General features: G+C 34.1%; 2 long non-coding RNA genes across 2 annotated transcripts; one reads left to right on the forward strand and one right to left on the reverse strand.

Moving 5' to 3' along the window:
* LOC145952772 (uncharacterized) lies at nt 1-4,944 on the forward strand. Its single transcript, XR_014430263.1, has 3 exons — nt 1-331; nt 1,332-2,751; nt 3,716-4,944. It is a non-coding gene; the product is annotated as an uncharacterized LOC145952772 (long non-coding RNA).
* A 16,740-nt stretch (nt 4,945-21,684) lies between these two features.
* LOC145952771 (uncharacterized) lies at nt 21,685-24,942 on the reverse strand. The gene is made up of 3 exons (XR_014430262.1): nt 23,322-24,942; nt 22,996-23,053; nt 21,685-21,959 (listed from the first exon to the last, which is right to left on the reverse strand). It is a non-coding gene; the product is annotated as an uncharacterized LOC145952771 (long non-coding RNA).
* Nucleotides 24,943-25,463: the final 521 nt, after the last annotated feature.

Raw genomic sequence — 25,463 nt, forward strand, 5'->3', positions numbered from 1 at the left:
GGACACCTAATCACTATGTTATTAAAATATCTTAGGAAATATCAAGAATACACATCTAGAAGATTGGAGAATGGAGGTGGAGACTAGTATAAATAGGAGAAACCACACACCAAAAAGCTCACCATCAACCCTTAACAACTAGACATAAACCAATGCCAAAGAAACACCCAAAAATACTCCATCTTTTCCACAACCAAGGAGTAAAACAAGGAGTAAACAACTAAAATTCAAGAAAAGGGGAAGAAAGGAAGAAGATAAGAGGATGAAAAAGAAGTAGGAGAAGAAGAAATCAAGGAAATTAGGAAAAAAACTCGCAAGCTTGGAGAAATAGGTATGGGTTAGATGTTTAATTATATTCATGTCTATATAGTTGTAGAATAAATATTAATTTTTACTTATAAGTTTTGATGCATGGAACCTTAGGTTAGTTGATATGGTTTTTTATTGTACTTTTTGATAAATTTGATGCTTTAAGGTTGAATCTTGAAGTGGTTGATTGTTTATGATTGAACGTTTCTATTGAAATTGTTTAAATTGTATTTGAAGAGTTTGATTGAGAATAATTTTTAAAGTGATAGATTAATAGCGATGCATATTGTATATTGCATATTGCATAATGTCATTTTTGAGCCAAAAGATTTTTGGGGGGAAAAGAAAAGAATTTCAAAAAAAATAAATATTTGTGAAATGAATTTTGTACCAAGGATATTTGATATGAGAATTGTGATAGTGGGTACTGTCAAGGACAGTTGGCAGTACGAGATGGATAAAGAAAAGGATAAAGTGAGAGAGAGTTTGATATGGTTGTGAAAGTCTGACTGAGGTATTTGTTTTATGCTACCAATGTCAGAAGATAGTAAATGGGGTTTGAGCAGAATGGGTAAGAAGGGACCTCTGGTCTGGAGGATAGACCTCTAGTCTAGGGAGTGTTTGGGCATGGGCAATCCCATAGATGGCCAGTCTTTATTGATTCTGTGTCGTGGTAGCCTGCCGGGTGCACTAACACTCTGACTACTGTCTACTTGTTCGCGTTTAGTGGGGCATTACCGAATCACTGGACAGAGTGATGTTAAGCTCTAGCTTCACTAAACACTTAAAAGGGAAAATCTCCATGGAGTATTGAGTCAAAATGATTTTTAAAAGTATATTTTCAGTCAAAATTTGCATCTCATTCTCATAAGCATATTGCATTATTTGGATTATTATTAATGAAAAATCTTGTCAATTTGTTGTGTGTATTGATAATTGTATGAACTTATTATGCACTTATTTGCTTGTGTGAGAAATGAATGCAATTAAATGTCTAACCCCATAAATATTTTTAAACCCAGATATTGGAGATCTCATAATGTAGAAAAATTGGATGTGCAGTTAGAAGGTCAGATGCAAAAATCCAAAGCATAGGATGGGGGGTTTTATTTTACTAAGTTGTTATAAAAATGGTTTGTAATATCTAGTGACTTTTATTGAATAAAACTTTAATTAGATAAATTTAATTGATTTGTTTAAGTATCTTGTCTACACATTATAATAATATAAATATTACTAATCATAAATAATTAGTTATAATTAGCATATGTAATCTGGAGAGGGGGTTACAGGAATCACACTAAGAACAAGAAAACCAAGAGGTGATATATTGAAGGAGGCAAGAGGAATGGGTTAGTTTTGAAAACTATAAGAGGAGTAGGACTACTTTTGGGCCTTAGCTCCTAAGTTTTATTAGTATAAGATTTATTCCTATTTTTGCTCTTGTCTTTAATTTCCTATTTTACCCTTGTATTTTGGGTACCTTAGACATAGGATTTATTTTTCTTGTATTTCCTATTTTACCCTTGTATTTTGGGGTGTTTTAGTCATAGGATTTATTTTTTACTTGTATTTCCCATTTTACCCTTGTATTACGGGGTGTCTTAGATTATAGGATTTTATTTTATTGCTAGGGTATTTTATTAAGGTTGGAAACTAGGCCTAGACATGTTTTTTGGTGGCATTGGATTTATTTTTGGACTTGGCAAGGCTTAGGCCCAAGTGGAGGGCACCTAGGTTGCATGGTCTTATCATGCACCTACATGTAGTTTAACCAAACCCAAAGATTCCATCCCTGGCCACCAAGTAGCATCTAGGATTAATTTAGGTTTCATTTGAAGTGCATTTGGATTGCATTACTTGGTCATGCACTCTCAAATGTAACCCTAAATGCATCCTCCCTTCTATAAATACCCTAGGCTAAATACTTTGGAAATCAATATAGAGTGAGCCTTTTTGTGCCTTTATATTTTCATTAGTCTCTCTTGGTCATTTTCGACCAAGAACCCTACCTATCTCCACCTTGAGTAAAAACCCTAGAAGTGGCCTTCATCACCCATGGAGTAAGTCAAACCCTAGAGTACCTCTCAAGCATTCCATCAAACACCTTTTATCCTTCCTCCATTTTCGGTCACCTCTGAAGCACAGATATGTGAAATTTGATCCGTATCCATATCGGATACGTATCCGATACAAATATGTTTTGATACGTGAAAGATACGTATCTCATCCGTATCCACAGTGATTTTATTAAAAAAAAGAAAAAAAAATATTTTCCAGATTTGTTCCAGTACGAAAATATTATTCGGAAATCAACCATAAAATAGCAAGAAAACACAAATTTGAGAGGGAGATACTTTGCATTCCAAAGCCAGATAGGATTTGTTGCTGCGTTTAGGCACCGGATCGGACTTAGAAGACAATTGCACACCAGTGACCCAGGTAAAACATATAATCTCCTTTTCTCCGTTATTCTTCCGATTATGCACAGTGAGATGGAAACCTAAAGAGGATGCGCAGTGAGTGCGACTCTGGTCTCGACTTTTGAGGGGAAACCGGAGACTATTTTGGCTTTACGCTTTTCTCCTTTTCTACTTTTCAGTTTTCTCCTATTTTGACTCTATGCATTGCTTTCTGATGTTGCGTATATATTTCACTTTTGCGTATATATTCCTTTTCTCCTGTGTTGTGCGGTCAGTGACATATGCTTTCTGATGAAATTATAATATTAAAATATAATATTAAAATAAGTTAAATATTTAAATACTAATTAAAAGGTGCATATAATATTAAAAAAATTAAAATGTAACCAAAATACTTTTGAGTCTGTTGCCATTTCACTTTTTTTCTTTTTTATATTTTACTGTACTGTTTGTACCTTTATTTAATTTTATAATTTATTTAAAAATATAGAAAGTGTTAGCATAAAATTATTAATTTTATGAATATTAAAAAATGGATAATTATTTTAGTAATTATACACGTTTAGGACAATTACTCACCATTTTTTTATATTTAATTTTATAATTTATTTAAAAAGTTTTTAATTTTATATAAAACTATAAAATAATAATAATTAGAATTTTTTTAATTCTTTTTTAGCATCTCTAAAATGTATAAAAAATTGTAACATATTTTTAACTTCTAGTTTTTAAACTAACAAAATTTCAATCTCACATACATGTTTTTTTTAATTTTAATTATCTTTCTTAATTTTAATTTTAATTATCTTTCTTAATATTTTTTATTATTTTAATATTTTCAAGTTATAGTGTCTTTTGTGAAATTACTTAATATTTTATAATTTATATTTTTATGATTCATATTTCAGAGCGATTAAAATTTTTAATTTGTGTAATTTATTTAACAATTAACAATTTAACATAGATATACTTTTTTTTTGCAGAAGCAAAAAAATTATTTATTTATGATGTCAACAGCAAATGCTTCTGATTCTGATTCTAATAACAATTGTAAAATTCCAAGTAAGTTTGTTTCTGCCGATGTTGTACAAGATGATCATGCTCCTCTTTGGTGTTATGTTAGCATATTAGATAAAATTTCAGAAGGGGGAGGAAATAAGAGTTGGTCTTGTAATTTATGTCAAAAGGTTTATAAAAGTTCTTATTCGAGAGTTAAAGCTCATTTGTTGAGGATTTATGGAACTGGAATTTCTGTGTGTGCAAGTGTAAATGATCAATATTTGGTTGAATTGAAATCAATTGTTGAATTGCCTGAAAATATTGTGAAACCTAAGCATGTCCTATTACCTACAGAGAAAATGCATCAGAATTCTTTATTGAAAAAGAGAAAAGTTGGTCCTTTGGAGAAAGCATTTAATTTAGAAAATAGAGATAATCTCAAAGCTCTCATTGCTAGAATGTTTATTTCTTCTGGATTGCGCTTCAACCTTGCCAGAAATCCCTATTATGTGAATTCTTATTGATTTGCTGCAAATCACATGCTTAATGGTTTTCTCCCTCCTAGATACAATGCCTTGAGTACAACTCTCTTAGAACAAGAGAAGGCACAAGTTGAGAGGTTACTTAAACCTATTAAGTCGACTTGGAATGCAAAAGGTGTTAGCATAGTATCTGATGGATGGACAGATGTCCAAAGAAGACCTTTCATTAATTTTATGGCTACAAGTGAAGGGGGTCCAATATTTTTAAAAGCTATTAATGCTTCTGATGAGATTAAAAACAAACATTATATGGCTGATAAGATGATAAAAGTTATAAAAGAAGTAGGAGAACAAAATGTTGTTCAAATTATAACAGATAATCCTCCTGTATGCAAAGGTGTTGCAATGATTGTTGAAATTTCTTTTCCTAAAATTTTTTGGACTTCTTGTGTTATTCAAACATTGAACCTTGCATTGAAGAATATATGTGCTGCCAAAAATACTGAAAGGAATGAGGTAGCTTATGCTAAATGTAATTGGATTACTCAAGTTGTTGATGATGTTTCTTTTGTTAGGAACTTTATCATGAATTACTCAATGAGATTGGCAATTTTTAATCACTTTTCACCTCTAAAATCGCTTGCTATAGCTGAAACACGCTTTGCATCTATTCTAGTGATGTTAAAGAGATTTAAACTTTTGAAAGGTGCTTTGCAATCGATGGTTATTGGAACTCTTATAGAGAAGATGATGTGGGTAAGGCCCAAGCGGCAAAAGAATTTATTTTGAATGATGTGTGGTGGGACAAAATTACATATATTCTTAATTTCACCAAGCCTATTTATAGTATGCTTAGGGTTTGTGACACAGATAGTCCTACACTTCATTTGGTCTATGAGATGTGGGATAGTATGATAGAAAAAGTAAAGACGTCTATATATAGATATGAAGGAAAAGAGTTAAATGATACATTAACATTTTATGAAGTTGTTTATTCTATATTAATTGATAGGTGGACTAAGAGTTGCACCCCTCTCCACTGCATGGCTCACTCTTTGAATCCTAGGTAAAATTAGCCTATTAAATATTTATTTGTTTTCATTATTTATATATAAATAATTTGATAGTTACTAAATTTTTTTATTTATTAACTTTTTATTTATTCACAGGTACTACAGTGATGAATTGCTTCAAGAGGCTCCAAATAGAATTTCCCCACATGAGGATGAAGAAATTTCTATGGAAAGAAATAAATGTTTAAAAAAGCTTTTCACAACAACTGAAGAAAGAAGAAAGGTTTCTCTTGAATATGCTGATTTGTCATCAAAAGCTCATAATTTTGCTTCTTCTGCTAAATTGAAGATAGATGGACATTAGATGCTAAATCCTGGTGGGTAATGCATGGTTCTTCTGCCCCTCTCCTTCAAAAGCTTTCTTTAAAGCTTCTTGTACAACCTAGTTCTTCATCTTGTTGCGAAAGGAATTTGATGGAGAAGACTAGGAGAAGTGGACGTTGCTCTCCTCCTTGAATTCGCCAATGCTAGGATCTTCTTCAAAGAGATTGGATTCCACTAAGATGTACACTTGAGGAAGAATGATTCTCGGACTGGAGGTTCCTAAGCTATGGAGGGAAGTATCCAAGCTCAAGAAACAATGGACTACTCACTTCAAAGAGAAGGAAAGAATGGAACTCTCCTAGGGTTTTGAGGTGAGAAGCTAGAAGACTTTGAGGTAGAAACTCGGCCAATGGCTCTCAAATTTCAATATGAATCAAAGTTAATACAAATTGTTTTAGGAGGGATCATATAGGTCACCGAATTTTGGGAAGCCACTTGGCGCCACATGATAGGTCACATGTTGGCGCCAAGGTTTGAATTCAAATTCAAATTTGAATTCAAACCTTGTGTCACATGTGCATAACCGGTCATGTGTAGCTAAATGCAAATTAAGTTCAATTTAGTATGTATTTAGGGTTGCATTTCGGTGTCACACTTGTGAAGCCAAGGTGGTGCCAAAAGTGTGACCTAAATGCAACTTAAATCCATCCTAAATTTAACCTAATTTGTCCTAACTCAAATGAACTACTAATCCTCCTTAAACCCTAATCTAATGACCAAAATACAATGGTCTAGTGAATACAATGAATAGGAAAAAATACAAGAAGGAGAATGAGCCCAATATTGGGTATCAAAAGCCCAAAGCCCAAGAAGCCCAAAATTAAGCCCAATACACCTAAACCCTAATCTATGGTCAAAATACAAGACCAACAACAAAGTAAATTCCTATGCTAAGAAAATACATTCAAACATGGTGTTCATTCAATCATAGTCCAAGTGAGAAGCACCCTAGGCCCACCAAGCCCATTGGACCCACTAAGCTCTGAAGCAGTCAAATCTTCAAGTAACCTCCTGGCCATTGCTCTAGTGGTTGGGCCTTTAACCCATGCTCTTCCATCATTCCCTCCCTCTTGAGAAGGATTCGTCCTCGAATCTGAAGACTCTTCCTCATCATCACTAGCACCTACAAAAGGTTTAAGATCACTAACATTAAAAGTGGTGCTGACTCCATAATCAGAGGGTAAATCAAGTCTATAAGCGTTATCATTGATACGCTGCAAGACCTGAAAGGGACCATCTCCTCTAGGACTGAGTTTGGACTTCCTTTGATTTGGAAAACGTTCTTTTCTTAAGTGAAGCCAAACCCAATCACCTTCCTCGAAGATCATAGACTTCTTGCCTTTACTTCCTTGTTTTGCATATTTCTCATTTTGATTTTGAATATGAGTTTTAATCCTTTGATGAAGTTTCTTAACAAAATCAGCTCTTGAACCCCTTCCTTATGAATGAAATGTTCAATATTAGGAAGAGGTATCAAATCTAAAGGAGTTAAAGGATTAAACCCTTACACAGCCTCGAAAGGAGAAATATTGGTAGTTTTGTGAACTACCCTATTGTAGGCAAATTCGATGTGGGGGAAAAACTCATCCCAAGATTTGTGATTACCCTTTAGGACTGCCCTAAGCATAGTAGATAGAGATCTATTCACTACCTCAGTTTGGCCATCTGTTTGAGGATGACAAGTAGTTGAAAAGAGGAGTTTGGTTCCTAGTCTTGACCACAAGACACGCCAAAAATGGCTTAGGAACTTTGTATCTCTATCTGAAACTATAGTCCTAGGAAGCCCATGAAGTTTAACCACATCTCTAAAGAAAAGTTTTGCTATGTTGCTTGCATCATCTACTTTGTGGCAAGGAATAAAATGAGCCATTTTACTGAAACGGTCCACTACCACAAAGATAGAATCCATTCCCCTTTGGGTTCTAGGCAAACCTAGCACAAAATCCATGCTAATATCTACCCAAGGAGAAGAAGCAACAGGCAAAGGTGTGTATGTACCATGAGGCATTACTTTAGACTTAGCTTGTAAACAAGCCAAACATCTAAAACAATGCCTTTGGACATCTTTTCGCATATGGGGCCAATAAAATTTTTCTTTTAGCAAACTAAGAGTTTTCTCAACTCCAAAATGCCCCATAAGCCCACCTTCATGACTCTCTTTAATTAATAATTTCCTAATGGATCCTTGGGGTATGCATAACCTTCCTTCTTTATACAAGTACCCCTCAACCATATAGAAACCATCAAAAGCTTTTTGTTGACATTTTTTATAATTATCACCAAACTCAAGATCTTCCTCATACAACTCCCTAATATTATCAAATCCAAGAATTTGAGTACCTAGAGACACAAGCAAAGTATGTCTCCTAGATAAAGCATCAGCTACAACATTTAATTTTCTTTCTTGAATTTAATGATATATGGAAATTGTTCAAGGAACTCTAACCATTTGGCATGCCTCTTATTTAACTTACCTTGACCTCTTAAATACTTAAGTGACTCATGGTCACTATGAATGACAAACTCTTTGGACACAAGATAGTGTTCCCAAGTTTGTAAAGCTCTAACCAATGCATACAACTCATTGTCATAGGTTGGGTAATTGAGGGAGGCACCTTTTAGTTTTTCACTAAAATAGGCAATGGGGTGTCCTCCTTGCAATAACACAGCTCCTATGCCAACTCCTGATGCATCACATTCTAGCTCAAAAGTCTTTTCAAAATTTGGTAGAGCTAAAATGGGTGCATTAGTAAGTTGATCTTTAAGTAATTGAAATGCTTGGTCATGCTTTGAAGTCCAATCAAATAAAATATCTTTTTTGACTAGCTCATTCAAGGGTGAAGCAATGCTAGAGAAGTTAGGCACAAATCTTCTATAAAAACTTGCTAGTCCATGAAAACTCCTAACTTCACTAACATTTTTAGGCTTGGGCCACTCTTGAATGGCTTTGATTTTCTCGGGGTCCACTTGAACCCCATTTTTGCTTACAATGAACCCTAGGAAAACCACATGATCCACACAAAAAGTACATTTTTCAAGATTTGCAAATAATTGGTTTTCCCTAAGGATCATCATAACTTCTCTAAGATGTCCTAAGTGATCATCTTGAGAACTACTATAGATTAATATATCATCAAAATAAACAACAACAAATTTTCCTATACACTCTCTTAAGACATGATTCATAAGCCTCATGAATGTACTTGGTGCATTGGTTAAACCAAAAGGCATAACTAGCCACTCATACAATCCAAATTTGGTTTTAAAAGCAGTTTTCCACTCATCACCCTTTTTAATTCTTATTTGGTGATAACCACTTTTAAGATCAATTTTAGAAAATATAATAGCACCATGTAATTCATCAAGCATATCATCAAGTCTAGGGATTGGGTGCCTGTACTTGATTGTGATATTGTTAATGGCCCTACAATCACAACACATTCTCCATTTTCCATCTTTCTTGGGCACTAACAATACAGGCACAACACAGGGACTCAAACTCTTTTGTACCCACCCTTTATTCAATAAATCATGGACTTGGTTCTCTATCTCCTTAGTTTCTTGAGGATTTGTCCTATAGGCTGGTCTATTGGGTAGACTAGCCCCAGGCACAAAATCAATTTGATGTTCTATACCCCTAAAAGGAGGAAGGCCTTTTGGACCTTCACTAGGGAATATATCATCAAATTCTTTTAATAAATGAGAAACTTGAGGAGGTAAAGAACTAAGTTCAATGTTTAAATTATGACACTGAAGCACACTTTTACAAAGAAGAAGGTAAGAAGGCTTTTCAACAATTAGGGTTTGTTTTAAAGTTTCTTGTTGAATTTCTTCTAAAGATTTCTCTTCCTTCTTCTTTGAAGACTTATGCTTCTTTTCCTTTTTGTTTTTTTTTTAATCAAGTTTTTTTTTTCTTCTTCTCTTTTCAATTTCATTTGTACTTGATCCTCTATCACTTGTGAAGGAGACAAAGGATGAAGTACAAATTTCTTTTCTTTGTGGGTGAAAGTGATTTCATTGGTAAGGCCATTATGCATGGTTTTCTTGTCAAATTTCCATGGCCTTCCCAACAAAATATGGCAAGCTTCCATTGGAACTATGTCACAAACCACTTGATCTTCATAGTTACCAATAGAGAACTTGACTTTCACTTGATTATTAACATTAATATCCCCATCTTCATTAATCCAATGAAGTTGATATGGTTTCGGATGGGGAATAATAGTAAGACCAAGCTTCTCCACCAACCTTGTACTACAATAATTACAACAAGACCCACTATCCACAATGAGAGAACAAGCATTATTAAGAATTTTACACCTTGTGTGAAAAATATTCTCTCTTTGTGAAAGGTGAGACTCATGAGGTTGGTTTCCTAGAAGCCTTCTAATCATTAGAAGTTGACCATCACAAGGATATGCACTTTCAATGGGATGGTCTTCCTCACTTGATTCACTGTCACTTGAAGTAGTGGAACTAGTTTCATCAACACTACTATAAATGTCTTGTCCTTTCAAAATCACCACCTTTTTAGTTGGGCATTGAGAGGCTATATGTCCTCTTCCAAGACACTTAAAGCATTTGATATCACTAGTTTTACTACTAGAAGTGACAATATTTTTATTTTTATCTTTTTCACCTTCTTTTTCTTTTTCAAATCCCTTGCCAAGTTTCTTAGAAGAGTCAAATTGACCCTCCCTCTTGTAGTCCTTCTTAACATAAGAGCTAGATTGAGTTTTTCCTTTAAAAGAGCTTTTTCTCAAATTTTGTTGTTCCACCCTTATACAAAGTTGGACCAAATCATCAAGGTCCCTATAAGGGAGTAGCTCAACCTTATCTCTTATGTCAAAATTAAGACCACTTAAAAACCTAGCAATGGTCAACCTTTCCTCTTCCCTTATACCAGCCCTCATGAGATACAACTCCATCTTTTGTCTATATTCCTCAACACTCATACTCTTTTGTTGGAGTCTTTGGAGCTTATCCATAAGCTCCCTACTATAATAGGAAGGTATGTGCCTTCTTCTCATAGCACTCCTCAATTCATTCCAATAAGTGATGGGAGGATCATTATGAAGTCTTCTCTCTCTTTCCAAGGATGTCCACCAATACATGGCTTGTCCTTGAAAAGCTAGGGTGGCCAAAGGAACCTTTCTTTCCTCACCTACTTGATGACAAGTGAAGATTTGCTCCACTTTCATCTCCCAATCTAAGTAGGCGTCCACATTTTCTTTTCCATGAAAGTAAGGGAGATCAACCCTTGATTCCCTCACTTTGTGTTCTTTAATGACTCTCCTAGGTGTTGGTTGGTAGTATGCATCCAAATTCAAACTACCATCATTTTCTTGACTTTGAGAATCATGGGAGCTCTTGGTTGAGCTCCTAGAAGAACCTTTTGGACTTTTATTTTTATTTAATCTTTTCAAAAGTTTTTCTTCTCGTTGCTTAATCATTTGAATCTCTTGTTCTAAAGCCATGATTTGTACTTCTTTTTCAAGTTTTTCTTTTTGTTTTTGAAGTACTTCATCTTGCTTCCAAAGTTTTAGTGCTTCAACCTCCTTTACAATTCTTTTAAAACTTTTAGGAGATTGAAAGTCACTACTACTTTGAGATTGTTGACTCATGATTAAGCAATAAGAGTTTATATGCTATGCAAAAAGGTATAAAATATTTTTGAGATTTTCTAGGAATGAAAATAGCACTTGGAAGTCTAAGTGTACAAGTTGCACTATCAAGGGAGGTGAGCTACAAAGAGCCACTTAATAACCAAGCCTTTTCAAGTGGAAATCACTAAACTCCTTTGTGGTACTTTCAATTCCCCAAAATTTTTCACAAAAATTTTGAATGCTTTTTCACAATTTGTTTGTATTTAAGACTAAACTAAACGTGAACAATCAAATCTACACAAGTCTAGACGAAATTAAGCAACTAAGTAAACACAATTATAGACAAGAAACTTTAAAGGAAGCAAAAACAAGTAGCTAGTCGGATAACCCTAAGTGGAAGCTTGAAACATATGAAATTTCCAAGCCACTTCCACTAGTACTACACGTGAGAAGGCTATCAAGGGTTAGATATACCTGACCAGCTTCTTAATACTCCCTCCAAGCTTTACAAATTGGTTTAAAATACAAAAGATTTGGCAAAAATGAAAACTAGCCTAGGAAAATAATAAAGTGGCGGCTTTGGCAACCAATTAGTGACGGATTGTTGTCCAAATTTTCCAACACTTAATCAAGTGTTTAATCCGCCACTAATCCTTCAAAATAATGCTCCTGGACCTGCAAAAGAAACACAACAAAGAGGTTAATGTGGCTGCCTCACAAGGTGAAGGGATTGGTCACTCAAGTGAAGGAAGTTTAGGAGAAATTTTGGTCACTAATTTAGGTCAAATTTTTAGGTCTTAGTGTCCAAACTTTTCCTACTCTTTGTTGAGCAATGCTTGATCCTTGAACAAGGATTTGAGGCCACTTCCAGCACAGGGAATTTAAAGAAAGAAAACAAGACAAGCAACAAAAGCACAATTTAAAAAGCTTATACCAAAAACAAGAGTAATAGGTGTATATGACAAGACACAAAGAGGTTCAACAAATAAAACTGAAAATTAAGACTCCAAATAAAGCTAGCACTCAGTTAGGAATGTTCCTAGATAGGTACTAGAGTAGATGAACAAAACAAAAAAAATTTGAAATCAATTGGATAAGTATAGCACAAGTAGTAGCAAAAACAATAACAAGGAATCAAGTGGATTTTTCAGCTTGTACACCTCTCGGCTTTTTCTTTATAAATTTTTTTCTCTATTTTTTTTTAATTCTTTCTTTTTCCAGTATCAAATTAAGAGTCCAGAGAGTATATTTGCCTTTTGTTTCAAATTTTTCAATGATTCCAAGCTATAGAAACCGAGAATACAAATCAGCCAAAAATTAGGTCAAATTTCAAGTGAAAATGAGAAACTAGTGCACTAATCTTTAGGTTTTGGTTTGGATTCCTTTTGAACTCTTTTCTTTGGAGCTTTTAGGTCTTTAGGCTCTGTTTTGAACTCTGTTTTCTAGCCTCTTAACTCACTTTTTTTTTAAAAATTTGAATCCACAAAAAGAGTGCACTAGAATTAGGAATACACTTGAAATTTTGAGTCACAAAATTTTTTTAGAAGATTTTTCAATGGAATGTGATTTGAAAACTTAAGAACACAATAGAAACCTAACTCTAAAGAAACTTACTAGAACTAATAGCAAGTTATGAACACAATAAGGCAAAAGAAAAAGCACATATAGGTAGCTAAAAGAGAAACAAAACCGAGAACACAAATTGATGAACAAGACACAAAAGAAAATTAGTTCAACATGCTATTCAAGGAATTTTAAGACATATAAAGACTACACAAACACACTAAGACAAAACATGGATTAAAAACCAAAATCTAAATGCAATGTATGCAGTCCAATCACGGACACATATTAGGAATGGAGAGACTCAACATTAAAATCAAAAACAAGCACAAGCTAATAGGTCCTAAACATGTTGATTGTGGAAGAAAATTCAAAAACAATCAACCAATGGATCTATGGAACAAAATGTGATTCAAAACATATAGATCCGAAAATAAACTCAAACAAGACAAGAAGAACACAATGAACACACTAGAACACAAGAAGAATCAGACTCAAAAGTGAAACAACTTATCTCCTTGAAGAACCTTGCTCTTGATACCAAAAATGATGGAGAAGACTAGGAGAAGTGGACGTTGCTCTCCTCCTTGAATTCGCCAATGCTAGGATCTTCTTCAAAGAGATTGGATTCCACTAAGATGTACACTTGAGGAAGAATGATTCTCGGACTTGAGGTTCCTAAGCTATGGAGGGAAGTATCCAAGCTCAAGAAACAATGGACTACTCACTTCAAAGAGAAGGAAAGAATGGAACTCTCCTAGGGTTTTGAGGTGAGAAGCTAGAAGACTTTGAGGTAGAAACTCGGCCAATGGCTCTCAAATTTCAATATGAATCAAAGTGAATACAAATTGTTTTAGGAGGGATCATATAGGTCACCGAATTTTGGGAAGCCACTTGGCGCCACATGATAGGTCACATGTTGGCGCCAAGGTTTGAATTCAAATTCAAATTTGAATTCAAACCTTGTGTCACATGTGCATAACCGGTCATGTGTAGCTAAATGCAAATTAAGTTGAATTTAGTATGTATTTAGGGTTGCATTTCGGTGTCACACTTGTGAAGCCAAGGTGGTGCCAAAAGTGTGACCTAAATGCAACTTAAATCCATCCTAAATTTAACCTAATTTGTCCTAACTCAAATGAACTACTAATCCTCCTTAAACCCTAATCTAATGACCAAAATACAATGGTCTAGTGAATACAATGAATAGGAAAAAATACAAGAAGGAGAATGAGCCCAATATTGGGTATCAAAAGCCCAAAGCCCAAGAAGCCCAAAATTAAGCCCAATACACCTAAACCCTAATCTATGGTCAAAATAAAAGACCAACAACAAAGTAAATTCCTATGCTAAGAAAATACATTCAAACATGGTGTTCATTCAATCATAGTCCAAGTGAGAAGCACCCTAGGCCCACCAAGCCCATTGGACCCACTAAGCTCTGAAACAGTCAAATCTTCAAGTAACCTCCTGGCCATTGCTCTAGTGGTTGGGCCTTTAGCCCATGCTCTTCCATCATTCCCTCCCTCTTGAGAAGGATTCGTCCTCGAATCTGAAGACTCTTCCTCATCATCACTAGCACCTACAAAAGGTTTAAGATCACTAACATTAAAAGTGGTGCTGACTCCATAATCAGAGGGTAAATCAAGTCTATAAGCGTTATCTTTGATACGCTGCAAGACCTGAAAGGGACCATCTCCTCTAGGACTGAGTTTGGACTTCCTTTGATTTGGAAAACGTTCTTTTCTTAAGTGAAGCCAAACCCAATCACCTTCCTCGAAGATCATAGACTTCTTGCCTTTACTTGCTTGTTTTGCATATTTCTCATTTTGATTTTGAATATGAGTTTTAATCCTTTGATGAAGTTTCTTAACAAAATCAGCTCTTGAAGCCCCTTCCTTATGAATGAAATGTTCAATATTAGGAAGAGGTATCAAATCTAAAGGAGTTAAAGGATTAAACCCATACACAACCTCAAAAGGAGAAATATTGGTAGTTTTGTGAACTACCCTATTGTAGGCAAATTCGATGTGGGGGAAAAACTCATCCCAAGATTTGTGATTACCCTTTAGGACTGCCCTAAGCATAGTAGATAGAGATCTATTCAGTACCTCAGTTTGGCCATCTGTTTGAGGATGACATGTAGTTGAAAGAGAAGTTTGGTTCCTAGTCTTGACCACAAGACACGCCAAAAATGGCTTAGGAACTTTGTATCTCTATCTGAAACTATAGTCCTAGGAAGCCCATGAAGTTTAACCACATCTCTAAAGAAAAGTTTTGCTATGTTGCTTGCATCATCTACTTTGTGGCAAGGAATAAAATGAGCCATTTTACTGAAACGGTCCACTACCACAAAGATAGAATCCATTCCCCTTTGGGTTCTAGGCAAACCTAGCACAAAATCCATGCTAATATCTACCCAAGGAGAAGAAGCAACAGGCAAAGGTGTGTATGTACCATGAGGCATTACTTTAGACTTACCTTGTAAACAAGCCAAACATCTAAAACAATGCCTTTGGACATCTTTTCGCATATGGGGCCAATAAAATTTTTCTTTTAGCAAACTAAGAGTTTTCTCAACTCCAAAATGCCCCATAAGCCCACCTTCATGACTCTCTTTAATTAATAATTTCCTAATGGATCCTTGGGGTATGCATAACCTTCCTTCTTTATACAAGTACCCCTCAACCATATAGAAACCATCAAAAGCTTTTTGTTGACATTTTTTATAATTATCACCAAACTCAAGATCTTCCTCATACAACTCCCTAATATTATCAAATCCAAGAATTTGAGTACCTAGAGACACAAGCAAAGTATGTCTCCTAGATAAAGCATCAGCTACAACATTTGATTTTCCTTTCTTGAATTTAATGATATATGGAAATTGTTCAAGGAACTCTAACCATTTGGCATGCCTCTTATTTAACTTACCTTGACCTCTTAAATACTTAAGTGACTCATGGTCACTATGAATGACAAACTCTTTGGACACAAGATAGTGTTCCCAAGTTTGTAAAGCTCTAACCAATGCATACAACTCATTATCATAGGTTGGGTAATTGAGGGAGGCACCTTTTAGTTTTTCACTAAAATAGGCAATGGGGTGTCCTCCTTGCAATAACACAGCTCCTATGCCAACTCCTGATGCATCACATTCTAGCTCAAAAGTCTTTTCAAAATTTGGTAGAGCTAAAATGGGTGCATTAGTAAGTTGATCTTTAAGTAATTGAAATGCTTGGTCATGCTTTGAAGTCCAATCAAATAAAATATCTTTTTTGACTAGCTCATTCAAGGGTGAAACAATGCTAGAGAAGTTAGGCACAAATCTTCTATAAAAACTTGCTAGTCCATGAAAACTCCTAACTTCACTAACATTTTTAGGCTTGGGCCACTCTTGAATGGCTTTGATTTTCTCGGGGTCCACTTGAACCCCATATTTGCTTACAATGAACCCTAGGAAAACCACATGATCCACACAAAAAGTACATTTTTCAAGATTTGCAAATAATTGGTTTTCCCTAAGGATCATCATAACTTCTCTAAGATGTCCTAAGTGATCATCTTGAGAACTACTATAGATTAATATATCATCAAAATAAGCAACAACAAATTTTCCTATACACTCTCTTAAGACATGATTCATAAGCCTCATGAATGTACTTGGTGCATTGGTTAAACCAAAAGGCATAACTAGCCACTCATACAATCCAAATTTGGTTTTAAAAGCAGTTTTCCACTCATCACCCTTTTTAATTCTTATTTGGTGATAACCACTTTTAAGATCAATTTTAGAAAATATAATAGCACCATGTAATTCATCAAGCATATCATCAAGTCTAGGGATTGGGTGCCTGTACTTGATTGTGATATTGTTAATGGCCCTACAATCACAACACATTCTCCATTTTCCATCTTTCTTGGGCACTAACAATACAGGCACAACACAGGGACTCAAACTCTTTTGTACCCACCCTTTATTCAATAAATCATGGACTTGGTTCTCTATCTCCTTAGTTTCTTGAGGATTTGTCCTATAGGCTGGTCTATTGGGTAGACTAGCCCCAGGCACAAAATCAATTTGATGTTCTATACCCCTAAAAGGAGGAAGGCCTTTTGGACCTTCACTAGGGAATATATCATCAAATTCTTTTAATAAATGAGAAACTTGAGGAGGTAAAGAACTAAGTTCAATGTTTAAATTATGACACTGAAGCACACTTTTACAAAGAAGAAGGTAAGAAGGCTTTTCAACAATTAGGGTTTGTTTTAAAGTTTCTTGTTGAATTTCTTCTAAAGATTTCTCTTCCTTCTTCTTTGAAGACTTATGCTTCTTTTCCTTTTTGTTTTTTTTTTAATCAAGTTTTTTTTTTCTTCTTCTCTTTTCAATTTCATTTGTACTTGATCCTCTATCACTTGTGAAGGAGACAAAGGATGAAGTACAAATTTCTTTTCTTTGTGGGTGAAAGTGATTTCATTGGTAAGGCCATTATGCATGGTTTTCTTGTCAAATTGCCATGGCCTTCCCAACAAAATATGGCAAGCTTCCATTGGAACTATGTCACAAACCACTTGATCTTCATAGTTACCAATAGAGAACTTGACTTTCACTTGATTATTAACATTAATATCCCCATCTTCATTAATCCAATGAAGTTGATATGGTTTCGGATGGGGAATAATAGTAAGACCAAGCTTCTCCACCAACCTTGTACTACAATAATTACAACAAGACCCACTATCCACAATGAGAGAACAAGCATTATTAAGAATTTTACACCTTGTGTGAAAAATATTCTCTCTTTGTGAAAGGTGAGACTCATGAGGTTGGTTTCCTAGAAGCCTTCTAATCATTAGAAGTTGACCATCACAAGGATATGCACTTTCAATGGGATGGTCTTCCTCACTTGATTCACTGTCACTTGAAGTAGTGGAACTAGTTTCATCAACACTACTATAAATGTCTTGCCCTTTCAAAATCACCACCTTTTTAGTTGGGCATTGAGAGGCTATATGTCCTCTTCCAAGACACTTAAAGCATTTGATATCACTAGTTTTACTACTAGAAGTGACAATATTTTTATTTTTATCTTTTTCACCTTCTTTTTCTTTTTCAAATCCCTTGCCAAGTTTCTTAGAAGAGTCAAATTGACCCTCCCTCTTGTAGTCCTTCTTAACATAAGAGCTAGATTGAGTTTTTCCTTTAAAAGAGCTTTTTCTCAAATTTTGTTGTTCCACCCTTATACAAAGTTGGACCAAATCATCAAGGTCCCTATAAGGGAGTAGCTCAACCTTATCTCTTATGTCAAAATTAAGACCACTTAAAAACCTAGCAATGGTCAACCTTTCCTCTTCCCTTATACCAGCCCTCATGAGATACAACTCCATCTTTTGTCTATATTCCTCAACACTCATACTCTTTTGTTGGAGTCTTTGGAGCTTATCCATAAGCTCCCTACTATAATAGGAAGGTATGTGCCTTCTTCTCATAGCACTCCTCAATTCATTCCAATAAGTGATGGGAGGATCATTATGAAGTCTTCTCTCTCTTTCCAAGGATGTCCACCAATACATGGCTTGTCCTTGAAAAGCTAGGGTGGCCAAAGGAACCTTTCTTTCCTCACCTACTTGATGACAAGTGAAGATTTGCTCCACTTTCATCTCCCAATCTAAGTAGGCGTCCACATTTTCTTTTCCATGAAAGTAAGGGAGATCAACCCTTGATTCCCTCACTTTGTGTTCTTTAATGACTCTCCTAGGTGTTGGTTGGTAGTATGCATCCAAATTCAAACTACCATCATTTTCTTGACTTTGAGAATCATGGGAGCTCTTGGTTGAGCTCCTAGAAGAACCTTTTGGACTTTTATTTTTATTTAATCTTTTCAAAAGTTTTTCTTCTCGTTGCTTAATCATTTGAATCTCTTGTTCTAAAGCCATGATTTGTACTTCTTTTTCAAGTTTTTCTTTTTGTTTTTGAAGTACTTCATCTTGCTTCCAAAGTTTTAGTGCTTCAACCTCCTTTACAATTCTTTTAAAACTTTTAGGAGATTGAAAGTCACTACTACTTTGAGATTGTTGACTCATGATTAAGCAATAAGAGTTTATATGCTATGCAAAAAGGTATAAAATATTTTTGAGATTTTCTAGGAATGAAAATAGCACTTGGAAGTCTAAGTGTACAAGTTGCACTATCAAGGGAGGTGAGCTACAAAGAGCCACTTAATAACCAAGCCTTTTCAAGTGGAAATCACTAAACTCCTTTGTGGTACTTTCAATTCCCCAAAATTTTTCACAAAAATTTTGAATGCTTTTTCACAATTTGTTTGTATTTAAGACTAAACTAAACGTGAACAATCAAATCTACACAAGTCTAGACGAAATTAAGCAACTAAGTAAACACAATTATAGACAAGAAACTTTAAAGGAAGCAAAAACAAGTAGCTAGTCGGATAACCCTAAGTGGAAGCTTGAAACATATGAAATTTCCAAGCCACTTCCACTAGTACTACACGTGAGAAGGCTATCAAGGGTTAGATATACCTGACCAGCTTCTTAATACTCCCTCCAAGCTTTACAAATTGGTTTAAAATACAAAAGATTTGGCAAAAATGAAAACTAGCCTAGGAAAATAATAAAGTGGCGGCTTTGGCAACCAATTAGTGACGGATTGTTGTCCAAATTTTCCAACACTTAATCAAGTGTTTAATCCGCCACTAATCCTTCAAAATAATGCTCCTGGACCTGCAAAAGAAACACAACAAAGAGGTTAATGTGGCTGCCTCACAAGGTGAAGGGATTGGTCACTCAAGTGAAGGAAGTTTAGGAGAAATTTTGGTCACTAATTTAGGTCAAATTTTTAGGTCTTAGTGTCCAAACTTTTCCTACTCTTTGTTGAGCAATGCTTGATCCTTGAACAAGGATTTGAGGCCACTTCCAGCACAGGGAATTTAAAGAAAGAAAACAAGACAAGCAACAAAAGCACAATTTAAAAAGCTTATACCAAAAACAAGAGTAATAGGTGTATATGACAAGACACAAAGAGGTTCAACAAATAAAACTGAAAATTAAGACTCCAAATAAAGCTAGCACTCAGTTAGGAATGTTCCTAGATAGGTACTAGAGTAGATGAACAAAACAAAAAAAATTTGAAATCAATTGGATAAGTATAGCACAAATAGTAGCAAAAACAATAACAAGGAATCAAGTGGATTTTTCAGCTTGTACACCTCTCGGCTTTTTCTTTATAAATTTTTTTCTCTATTTTTTTTTTAATTCTTTCTTTTTCCAGTATCAAATTAAGAGTCCAGAGAGTATATTTGCTTTTTGTTTCAAATTTTTCAATGATTCCAAGCTATAGAAACCGAGAATACAAATCAGCCAAAAATTAGGTCAAATTTCAAGTGAAAATGAGAAACTAGTGCACTAATCTTTAGGTTTTGGTTTGGATTCCTTTTGAACTCTTTTCTTTGGAGCTTTTAGGTCTTTAGGCTCTGTTTTGAACTCTGTTTTCTAGCCTCTTAACTCACTTTTTTTTTTTAAAATTTGAATCCACAAAAAGAGTGCACTAGAATTAGGAATACACTTGAAATTTTGAGTCACAAAATTTTTTTAGAAGATTTTTCAATGGAATGTGATTTGAAAACTTAAGAACACAATAGAAACCTAACTCTAAAGAAACTTACTAGAACTAATAGCAAGTTATGAACACAATAAGGCAAAAGAAAAAGCACATATAGGTAGCTAAAAGAGAAACAAAACCGAGAACACAAATTGATGAACAAGACACAAAACAAAATTAGTTCAACATGCTATTCAAGGAATTTTAAGACATATAAAGACTACACAAACACACTAAGACAAAACATGGATTAAAAACCAAAATCTAAATGCAATGTATGCAGTCCAATCACGGACACATATTAGGAATGGAGAGACTCAACATTAAAATCAAAAACAAGCACAAGCTAATAGGTCCTAAACATGTTGATTGTGGAAGAAAATTCAAAAACAATCAACCAATGGATCTATGGAACAAAATGTGATTCAAAACATATAGATCCGAAAATAAACTCAAACAAGACAAGAAGAACACAATGAACACACTAGAACACAAGAAGAATCAGACTCAAAAGTGAAACAACTTATCTCCTTGAAGAACCTTGCTCTTGATACCAAAAATGATGGAGAAGACTAGGAGAAGTGGACGTTGCTCTCCTCCTTGAATTCGCCAATGCTAGGATCTTCTTCAAAGAGATTGGATTCCACTAAGATGTACACTTGAGGAAGAATGATTCTCGGACTTGAGGTTCCTAAGCTATGGAGGGAAGTATCCAAGCTCAAGAAACAATGGACTACTCACTTCAAAGAGAAGGAAAGAATGGAACTCTCCTAGGGTTTTGAGGTGAGAAGCTAGAAGACTTTGAGGTAGAAACTCGGCCAATGGCTCTCAAATTTCAATATGAATCAAAGTGAATACAAATTGTTTTAGGAGGGATCATATAGGTCACCGAATTTTGGGAAGCCACTTGGCGCCACATGATAGGTCACATGTTGGCGCCAAGGTTTGAATTCAAATTCAAATTTGAATTCAAACCTTGTGTCACATGTGCATAACCGGTCATGTGTAGATAAATGCAAATTAAGTTGAATTTAGTATGTATTTAGGGTTGCATTTCGGTGTCACACTTGTGAAGCCAAGGTGGTGCCAAAAGTGTGACCTAAATGCAACTTAAATCCATCCTAAATTTAACCTAATTTGTCCTAACTCAAATGAACTACTAATCCTCCTTAAACCCTAATCTAATGACCAAAATACAATGGTCTAGTGAATACAATGAATAGGAAAAAATACAAGAAGGAGAATGAGCCCAATATTGGGTATCAAAAGCCCAAAGCCCAAGAAGCCCAAAATTAAGCCCAATACACCTAAACCCTAATCTATGGTCAAAATACAAGACCAACAACAAAGTAAATTCCTATGCTAAGAAAATACATTCAAACATGGTGTTCATTCAATCATAGTCCAAGTGAGAAGCACCCTAGGCCCACCAAGCCCATTGGACCCACTAAGCTCTGAAGCAGTCAAATCTTCAAGTAACCTCCTGGCCATTGCTCTAGTGGTTGGGCCTTTAGCCCATGCTCTTCCATCAGAATTAGAGTACTTATTCCTTCATTCAGTCCCTGAAAAGAAATAAGTTGAACCCTAAAAGAGCAGAAGACTTGGTTTATGTACATACTAATTTGCGACTCTTGTCTAGGAAAAGTGAAGAATATATGCAAGGGAGTACTAGAATGTGGGACATTGGTGGAGATGCATGGGGTAGCTTTGATGGTGTTGAAAATCTTGAAGTGGCGTGATTATCTTTTGATGAACCAGAAATGGAAGCTGTCTTATTTATAAATGATGGTCAAGGAGGGGATGAAATTAATACTATTCCTATTTCTTGATAATAAAAAATGATTTATAATTTTTTATAGTAATATTTAAAATTTAAAAAGCAAGAAATGTATTCTTAATTTTAGTTTTTGAATGATAATTATTTGTAATTACTATTTTATATATATTAATTTTTTTGAATACATATCGTATCCTATATTTTCAAAATTTGACATATTGCCTTATCGGATACGTATCATATCCGATACGCGTATCGTATCCATGCATCATAGATTATACTTGTTCAAGCTGGAATCGGTTCTTCATCGGCTCTATTACCACTTCTTTCGGTGCACTAGGATTCATACATTCCCACATATGGCACCACTTGTTGAGGTGCACCAAGGGGATAGCCCATACACATGTCCACATTAATATGATATTTTCCACTTTGAGACTATGTCCTCATGGTTTTAATTTTGATTATCTCCTAAAAGGCTTCATACTAATGGAGCATGTATGTACTTTATAAAATCATGGTTCTCCTTCTTTTCACATAATGTAAGACTTTGATTACACTTTCAACACTCTCAAAAACTCTTTTTAAATTTGTATTCAAACACACTCAAAATTAGCTTTTGGAAAAGATAAATGAAAAATCTTTAATAAGCTAATTTTAATGGATAGGAGAAGCTTAATTCATTTTACCATCTAGGTGTTATCTTCTATAAGTTTTTATTGAGAAATTTATCCAAACATATCCTAAATTGATAAATCAATAAATCATATCATGCAATTACAAAACCACCAATACCTCAAAACAAGAGTTGTATTACCAACCTTTCCTGGTGTAATCAGGCCCTTATCCTCAACATCCTTGATCATACTTAATACTATCCTGCACCCCAAAGAAACAATTAGAATTTCCCTTTTAACATAAAGTCCCAATCCTCTGAAGCACGGATACGTGAAATCTGATCTCGTATCCCTATCGGATACGGATACATTTTGATACGTGAAAGATACGTATCTCATCCGTATCCACAGTGATTTTATTAAAAAAAGAAAAAATGAAAAAATATTTTCCAGATTTGTTCCAGTACGAAAATATTATTCGAAAATCAACCATAAAATAGCAAGAAAACACAAATTTGAGAGGGAGATACTTTGCATTCCAAAGCCAGATAGGATTTGTTGCTGCGTTTAGGCACCGGATCGGACTTAGAAGACAACCGCACACCAGTGACCCAAGTAAAGCATATAATCTCCTTTTCTCCGTTATTCTTCCGGTCATGCACAGTGAGATGGAAACCTAAAGAGGATGTGCAGTGAGTGCGGCTCTGGTCTCGACTTTTGAGGGGAAACCGGATTCTATTTTGGCTTTACGCTTTTCTCCTTTTCTATTTTTCAGTTTTCTCTTATTTTGACTCTATGCATTGCTTTCTGATGTTGCTTATATATTTCACTTTTGCGTATATATTCATTTTCTCCTGTGTTGTGCAGTTAGTGACATATGCTTTCTAATAAAATTATAATATTAAAATATAATATTAAAATAAGTTAAATATTTAAATACTAATTAAAAGGTACATATAATATTAAAAAAATTAAAATGTAAGCAAAATACTTTTGAGTCTGTTGCCATTTCACTTTTTTTCTTTTTTATATTTTACTGTGCTGTTTGTACCTTTATTTAATTTTATAATTTATTTAAAAATATAAAAGGTGTTAGTATAAAATTATTAATTTTATGAATATTAAAAAATGGATAATTATTTTAGTAATTATACACGTTTTGGACAATTACTCACCATTTTTTATATTTAATTTTATAATTTATTTAAAAAGTTTTTAATTTTATATAAAACTATATAATAATAATAATTATAATTTTTTTTAATTCTTTTTTAGCATCTCTAAAATGTATAAAAAATTGTAACAAATTTTTAATTTCTAGTTTTTAAACTAACAAAATTTCAATCTCACATACATGTTTTTTTTTTTAATTTTAATTATCTTTCTTAACTTTAATTTTAATTATCTTTCTTAATATTTAATTTATTATTTTAATATTTTCAAGTTATAGTGTTTTTTGTGAAATTACTTAATATTTTATAATATATATTTTTATGATTCATATTTCAGAGTGATTAAAATTTTTAAGTTGTATAATTTATTTAACAATTAACAATTTAACATAGATATACTTTTTTTTTTGCAGAAGCATAAAAATTATTTATTTATGATGTCAACAACAAATGCTTCTGGTTCTGATTCTAATAACAATTCTAAAATTCCAAGTAAGTTCGTTTTTGCCGATGTTGTACAATATGATCATGCTCCTCTTTGGTGTTATGTTAGCATATTAGATAAAAGTTCAGAAGGGGGAGGAAATAAGAGTTGGTCTTGTAATTTTTGTCAAAAAGTTTATAAAAGTTCTTTTTCGAGAGTTAAAGCTCATTTGTTGAGAATTTATGGAACTGGAATTTTTGTGTGTGCAAGTGTAAATGATCAATATTTGGTTGAATTGAAATCAATTGTTGAATTGCCTGAAAATAATGTGAAACCTAAGCATGTCCTATTACCTACAGAGAAAATGCATAAGAATTCTTTATTGAAAAAGAGAAAAGTTGGTCCTTTGGAGAAAATATTTAATTTAGAAAATAGAGATAATCTCAAAGCTCTCATTGCTAGAATGTTTTATTCTTCTGGATTGCCCTTCAACCTTGCCAGAAATCCCTATTATGTGAATTCTTATTCATTTGTTGCAAATCACATGCTTAATGGTTTTCTCCCTCCTGGATACAATTCCTTGATGACAACTCTCTTACAACAAGAGAAGGCACAAGTTGAGAGGTTACTTAAACCTATTAAATCGACTTGGAATGCAAAAGGTGTTAGCATAGTATCTGATGGATGGACAGATGTCCAAAGAAGACCTTTAATTAATTTTATGGCTACAAGCGAAGGGAGTCCAATATTTTTAAAAGCTATTAATGCTTTTGATGAGATTAAAAACAAACATTATATGGCTGATAAGATGATAGAAGTTGTAAAAGAAGTAGGAGAACAAAATGTTGTTTAAATATAACAGATAATGCTCCTGTATGCAAAGGTGTTGCAATGATTGTTGAAATTTGTTTTCCTAAATTTTTTTAGAGTCCTTGTGTTGTTCACACATTGAACCTTGCATTGAAGAATATATGTGCTGCCAAAATACTGAAAGGAATGAGGTAGCTTATGCTGAAGGTAATTGGATTACTCAAGTTGTTGATGATGTTTCTTTTGTTAGGAACTTTATCATGAAT

Source organism: Cajanus cajan, chromosome 10 (assembly GCF_000230855.2).
Source record: "Cajanus cajan strain Asha chromosome 10, NIPB_CcT2T_4, whole genome shotgun sequence".
NCBI classification, from domain to species: Eukaryota; Viridiplantae; Streptophyta; class Magnoliopsida; order Fabales; family Fabaceae; genus Cajanus; species Cajanus cajan.